The following is an 8,034-nucleotide window of genomic DNA, read 5'->3' on the forward strand; positions in this document are numbered from 1 at the left end:
GTTATTTTAGCCTATATGAGGTTTCCAATTTTTCCCACAATTCCCTGAAAATTCTTTTTACAATTTTTACTATTATGGTTAATGCTGTGGGTCTTTATTATGACCTTTATGTCTTTTATGTAACTGAAAGTCTTGGAAAGACTGCAACCCCCTCTCTACCCGCAGGAGAGTGTTGGAACTTTCCCTCATTTTTACACCAGTAGGGGCAACAAGCCATCATGCCAAACACATGGAGAGTTTATTTTTAATTTTATTCCCTATAATCCTATTACTTATGATTCTATCACTCCTTCTAGAGTTGCAATTTAATTTAGGAAGCTGCCAATTAACTAGCATGGTCCACACCTACGGTTTGTTAATTTCTAAATTCCTTTTCTTTCCTTTACAATTTTTTAAGTGAAGTTCTAATTTTTAATACTATTCCTACCCTGTAATTTCTAAATGGACAAAACCTCCTTTGGTCTGCCAGTGAACATTTGAAACTAATTTCTATTCTACATTTTAGTTATTTTATCCTTACTTGATTGCTCTTTTCTGTTGCCCTACACACAGCAGTCTAAATCCTAACCTACTCATGCACCTGGAGGCAGTGGGCTGTTTACTGTTTGCCTGCCGCTCTGCTCTGCTCGGGTGCAGCACTGGTGGAGATCAGGGAATGACGATGGAGAGGGGAGGGACCATGCGTACTCGGCCCCACCCCTCACTCCGCACACCGCCCATCACCGCTGGGTTTTTCTCTAACTCAAACTACTTACTTGCTAGTCCTTTTGCTCCAGAGTTTGGAGAAACCCTTTCAATTTTGGGGCTCTGCTTTTCTTTCATTTAAATCACTTGCTTGCCAGCCCTTTCTGTATTGAGCAAGCTTTTTAGCCACTGTGGTGGATTCATTGCTAAATTTAGCCACCGAATAATGTATGGAAACTGATCGGGACAACCTGGGTTCCCAATTACTATATTCCAGACTGTCCTTATTATCTGGGGATTAGAATTTCCAATTGTTATTACTTATTACAAAACTGAAACTTGTTTCAGGAAAATCTAAGAATTAGTGCACCAATAAAACAAAAATATAAGACAGATAGTTAACTAGCATCCGGAATAAGAGAGTGTTTGACTATAGAGATATTAATTATTACACAAGACAAGGGGAAGAAGCCAACCAAAGAGAATAATTTCCTTCAGGGGAGAAGTCAGATACAGTGCCCTAAAGGTAGATTTTGAGAACAAAGAAAGTCACTTAGCATAGCTTTTAGTCAGAAGCTTCCAATCTTGACACAAAAGACTCAAACAGACACATTTAGACATTGAACAAAGGATTTATACACAAACAATGCATGCCTATTTCAATTAAATAATACTGGATAATTTGATAAACAAAGACAAAGCCTCATAAATGAGGGAAGAGCTCCCCTTGTGGCCTCTCAGGTGCATGCAGGTCGCGGCACCAGAGATTTCTTAACCAGGGGTTTTAGAGACAGAAACATTAAAATAAAGACTGAGATTTCAACAAACACAGAGGTGTCCCTGAAAGTTTCGAAATGGGACTGATCAGCTCAGTATCAACTCAGTCCCTACTCAGGTTTCTTCCCGAGAACACCGCTGAATGTGGAGACTAGTTTCAAATCAGCAAAGCAGCTGGTTCTACTTATGCCAGAGTTTCAAATCAGCAAAGCCAAAATTCTGTTTCACTTACACACCTGGAGCTTCATATTAGCAAAGCAAAGGGTTTGCTTTACCTACAGGTTGCCAGAGTTTCAACTCAGCAAAACAAAAGATTTACTTTACCTACAGACCGGAATTATGGATTAGTAAAACCACAGATCTAGATTGGCCATACATCTAGATTGACCTTACCTACAGACTACCAGTGTTCCAGATCAGCAAAACAGGAGATCCGCCTTACCTACCCACTGGGTTACAGATTAGTAAATCACAGGCTTACCTTACTTACAACTAGTCCCAAACCAGTCCCAGTCCTAAACAGGAAAATGAAAGCAATACTATAAACTAGTAACAAACAGCAAAGTAGTCTTGAAAGCCCTACCTACTCACTGGGATTCCACATCCCTGGAGTCCCAAATCAGCAAAGACCCCAAATTCACTCTACCTACATTCTAGTCTGACACAGACTACAAATTAGTTACAAACATAAAAGTGAAAGTAAGAGTTCAAACAGAAGCCAGAAAGTTTAGTAAATCAGAAAGAGTTGCTCTATCTACCTCCTCAAGTTCTTTCCCGAATTATCCAAATTGTTGAATTTGGGAACTGGGAGGGGTCTACCAAGGAATGGTCCAGATACCACAGGGAGATCAGGAGCCCAGAAAAGTCTCAGGTGGTGCCTCTCCAAGAGATTCAAGCAGGGCTGGGCAGCTCAGCAGAGAGTCCAGCCAATTTGGGGTGTCTTGATCTGGTGATGCAAAACACCGGATCCTGAACAAGCCCCCATATGTTATAAAATATCGCATCCCAGATTCTGACAGGCACTGTACCTCATTTCATTGAGTTCACATAGAGACACCCAGTCCAGGTGAATTTTGAAGTTTTATTAGAGGTGAAATTTTAAATATGCTGGCTGCATATAGCTGACATGGGACATCTGCAGGCCCAAATCGTGCAATCCCAAAAATAGTTCAGGGGCTGCTTATATACCCTTGCTCACACATGGGCGGGGGAGAGCATGAAATCATGGTATGAGCTGGCAACATTTGTTTAGGGGGTACACAGAAACATTAGGACTTTCAAGGTAACACAATCAAAGATGTTTACAGATCTTCCAGGGTTCATCTTTAGTCACTAGCCTAGAAATATTTTGCCCTCAAGATTCCAGGAAGGGGGAGAAACTGCAATCAATGCAAGGTGGTATGTAAATTTGCCTCCTATTGAAAGAGAAGTTTCTAGGCTAACCTTTATTTTAGACTTAAAACTGAATGACTTATTGCTCTTGCAAGCCAGAAACTTCTACAGTCTTTTCCCTCCCCTCCCTAAAGGAGGGATGGGACAGGAAAGCCTGATAGGAAAGGCTGACCTTCCTTCCCAGAATATCAACATCAATTTTTAGCTTTTTGGTACCTTACAACAACAGTACATCATATCCCAGAGGGAAAGGGGGGGAAAGTTAGAAGTAGGGCGGCAATGGGGATATAATTGCAGACATGTGTTTGAGGGCGAAGGAGTTAAATTAAGCGGGAAAGTTGAATTCATGTTAACACAATAAATTAAAATTAATAAAAATTAAAAAAAGATAAATGAAATGAAAATATATCCCACATTCTTAGATAGGAAGAATAAATACAGTTAAGATGGCCATATTACCCAAAGCAAAATACAAATTTAATGCAATTCTCATCAAAATTTTAATGTTATTTTTTAAATAAATGGAACAAAAAAATCACTAGGTTTGTATGGAACCTAAATAAATAAATAAATAAATAAATAAATAAATAAAACTAAAAAGCCAAAGAAATCCTGAGAAAAAATACAAAGCAAAAGACATTACAATACCTGACTTCAAACTATACTACAGAGCCATGATAATCAAAACAAGGTGGTATTGGCAGAAAAACAGACATGCAGACCAATGGAACAGAATCAAGAGCCCAGAAATAAAGCTGCATATATATGGGCAAATCATCCTTGACAAGGGAGCCAAAAACACACAATGGATAAAAGAAAACTTTACTAAATGGTGCTAGAAAAATTGGAAAGCCACATGCAAAAGTGTGAAACTTGATTAGTTTCTTCTGTTGCACAAAAATTAATTCAAAATGGATCAGACCTAAATATAAGGTCTGAAACAATAAATTACATAAAAGAAAACATCAGTACAAAGCTCACAAATCTTGGCCATAGAGAACATTTTATGAACTTGACCCCAAAAGCAAAGGAAGTAAAGGCAAAGATAAATGAATGGGACTATATCAAATTAAGAAGCCTCTGCATAGCAACAGGAAAGAACAACAAAACAAACAGATAGCCAACTAAATGGGAGATGATATTTGCAAACAACAGCTCAGATAAGGGGTTAATGTCCAAAATATATAAAGAACTCATGAAACTCAGCTACAAACAAGCAAACAATCCAATAAAAACATGACGAGAAGGTATGAATAAACACTTCTCTCAAAAAGAAATACAGAGACCTGAAGATGGCAGCGGAGTAGACAGACGCACAGACTCCCAGCTCACACCACTGAACTGTATTATAAACTAATTTATGAACAATCAGCATAAAAAAACAAATCTGGACTACAAGAATAGCTTTCAAAAATCAAGGAGCAAAGAAGAAGCCACAACAAACCTGGTAGAGAGCACCTGAATCTCCCCTGCTTACAGGAACAAGGGGGGGGGTGAGGCTGGGCTCTAAATTCCAAGGAGGAGAGCAGTAAGTACTGCTCACAGCCACTTACCTGGAGACCAGGGAACGAGGTGTGTGGAAAGGGCCTGCTTGTCTTCCAAAAAGAGGAGAAAGAGAGAGACGGATGGTGAGGGGGAGAGGAATATAGGTGATGACATAAAAAGCTGACTCATTCAGTCCTGGAGGCAGCCATAACTGGGGGAGGGGCTGATCCTTCCACAAAGCAAAATAACAAAAGTACTTCCAGGTCACAGAGATACGGACATCTCTCCACCTCCAATCAGCGCAACAAGACACAGCTGAAAACAAGAAGTGGGGAGGAGGGGCATAACTCAGGTCTCCTTGGAGATCTGAGATACACCTCCCCCTACTGAAGCTGAGAAAGCAACCCGCCCCCAGAGAGATTAACAGGCAGAAGAGGACTTCAGAGCCTCAGGTCACACCCACCGCATTCCTGGATACAGTTTCAAATAAGCCCCCTGCTGAGATCAGCAAACAAGACAATCACCTGTTAAGAAAACAAACAAATTGGCCCTGGCCGGTTGGCTCAGTGGTAGAGTGTCGGCCTGGCATGCGGGGGACCTGGGTTTGATTCCCAGCCAGGGCACATAGGAGAAGCGCCCATTTGCTTTTCCACCCCCCCCTCCTTCCTCTCTGTCTCTCTCTTCCCCTCCCGCAGCCAAGGCTCCATTGGAGCAAAGATGGCCCAGGCACTGGGGATGGCTCCTTGGCCTCTGCCCCAGGCGCTAGAGTGGCTCTGGTTGCGGCACAGCGACGCCTCGGAGGGGCAGAGCATCACCCCCTGGTGGGCAGAGTGTCGCCCCTGGTGGATGCTGGTCGGGTGCATGTTGGAGTCTGTCTGACTGTCTCTCCCCATTTCCGGCTTCAGAGAAATACAAAAAAAAAAAAAAAAAAAAACCCAAACAAATCAAGACTTCAAAGTGGCCCAAATCCTAAAGTGGATTACAAATAATAGCTGATGCCAACCCAGGAAGACTTAGAAACAACACAAGTAAAAACTAGAGGCAGACAACACCAAGCCCAGATTCAACCAACTCTACAAAGAAAACACCCTGGGTAGGCACAATGAGAAGACAAAGAAGTGCAATCCAAATGAAACCACAAGAGAGACCTTCAGGAGATGAACTGAGTGATATGGAAATAATCAAACTTCCGGATGCAGAGTTTAAAATAATAATTGTAAGGATGCCTAGGGATCTTAGAACAACAATGGATGGTCATCATGAACACCTATATAAAGAAATAGCAAGTATAAAAAAGGATATTGAAATATTAAAAAAAAAATCAGTCGGAGATGACAAATACAATATCAGAAATGAAGACCACAATGGAAGGAATTAAAAACAGGATGAATACAGCTGAGGATCGAATCAGCGAGTTGGAGGACAACTGGAATGAAGGCATGAAAGCAGAGAAGAAAAAACAGAAGAGACTCAAAAAGTCTGAGGAAACTCTTAGAGAGCTCTGTGACAACATAAAGAGAAATAACATCCGCATCATAGGGGTTCCTGAAGAAGAAGAGAAAGAACAAGGAATAGAGGCTTTGTTCAATCATATCATAGCTGAAAACTTCCCTAAATTAATGCAGGAGAAACTCTCACAAATTCAAGAAGCACAGAGAACTCCACTAAAAAGAAACCCAAAGAAACCTACACCAAGACACATCATAATTAAAATACCAAAGCTAAGTGATAAAGAGAAAATATTAAAAGCTGTGAGAGAAAAAAAGGCTATCACCTACAAAGGAGCCCCCATAAGGATGACATCAGATTTCTCAACAGAAACACGTGAAGCCAGAAGGGAATGGCAAGAAATATTCAAAGTAATGCAGAACAAGACCTTACAACCAAGACTACTTTATCCAGCAAGGCTATCATTTAAAAGTGAAGGCAAAATAAAAAGTTTCCCAGTCAAAAAAAAAAAAACACTCAAGGAATTCATTACAATCAAACCAATGCTGCAGGAAATGTTAAGGGGCATGGTGTAAGCAGATCAAAGTGGGAAAAGAATATAGCAAAAGAGGAATACAGCTTTAAAGAATAAAATGGCAATAAACAACTACATGTAAATAATAATTCTAAATATAAATAAATGATCCAATCAAAAGACATAGGGTAGCTACATGGATAAGAAAACAGGACCCAAACATATGCTGTCTACAAAAGACACACCATAAAAGAAAGATGCACATAAGTTGAAGGTAAAAGGATGGAAAAAAACATTTCATGCAAATGGAAATGAAAATAAAAGCTGGGGTAGCAATACTTATATAAAATGAAATGGACTTTAAAACAAAGGGTATAGTAAGAAATAAAGAAGGCCACTACATAATGATAAAGGGAGCAATCCAACAGGAAGATATAACTATTATAAATATCTATGCACCTAATATAGGAACACCTAAATATATAAAGCAGACTTTGATGGATATAAAGAGCGAGTTCAATAGCAACACTATAATAGTAGGGGATTTTAATACTCCACTAACATCACTAGATAGATCCTCAAGAAAGAAAATTAACAAAGAAACAGCAGACTTAAAGGACACACTAGATCAACTCGATTTAATAGATATCTACAGAACCTTTCACCCTAAAGCAACAGAATATACATTCTTTTCAAGTGCTCATGGTACATTCTCTAGGACAGACCACATGTTAGGGCACAAAAGTGCTCTCAACAAATTTAAAAAGATTGAAATCATATCAAACACTTTCTCAGATCACAATGACATAAAACTAGAAATCAACCACAACAGAAAAGCTCAAAAATTCGCAAACAAATGGAAACTAAATAGCAGGTTGTTAAATAACGAATGGATTAAGAATGAGATAAAAAAAGAAATAAAAAAATTCCTAGAAATGAATGATAACGAGCATATAACAACTCAAAATTTATGGAACACAGCAAAAACAGTACTGAGAGGGAAGTTCATAGCACTACAGGCACACTTTAAGAAGTTAGAAAAAGCTCAATTAAACAACTTAACACTGCATCTAAAAGAACTAGAAAAAGAACAGCAAGTAAAGCCTAAATGTAGTAGAAGGAAGGAAATAATAAAGATCAGAGGAGAAATAAATGACATAGAGACTAAAAAAACAATACAGAGGATCAATGAAACTAGGAGCTGGTTCTTTGAAAAGATAAACATGATTGATGAAACTTTAACTAGACTCACCAAGAAAGAGAGAGAGAGGACTCAAATAAATAATATTAGAAATGAGAGGGAAGAAATAACAACTGACACAACAGAAATACAAAGGATTGTAAATAAATACTATGAAGAACTGTATGCCAAAAAACTAGACAACCTAAATGAAATGGACAAATTCCTTGAAACATGCAATCTTCCAAAAATCAGTCTGGAGGAATCAGAAAACTTAAACAGACTGATTACACCAAATGAAGTCAAAACAGTTATCAAAAAACTCCCAACAAAGAAAAGTCCTGGGCCAGATGGCTTCACAAGTGAATTCTACCAACTATTCAAAGAAGAACTAACTCCTATCCTTCTCAAGCTATTTCAAAAAATTCAAGAGGAAGAAAGAATTTCAAGCGCCTTTTATGAGGCGAGCATAATTCTGATTCCAAAACCAGGCAAAGACAACACAAAGAAAGAAAATTATAGACCAATATCCCTGATAAATATAGATGCTAAA

The sequence above is a fragment of the Saccopteryx bilineata genome, chromosome 3 (genome assembly GCF_036850765.1).
Source record: "Saccopteryx bilineata isolate mSacBil1 chromosome 3, mSacBil1_pri_phased_curated, whole genome shotgun sequence".
Lineage (NCBI taxonomy): Eukaryota > Metazoa > Chordata > Mammalia > Chiroptera > Emballonuridae > Saccopteryx > Saccopteryx bilineata.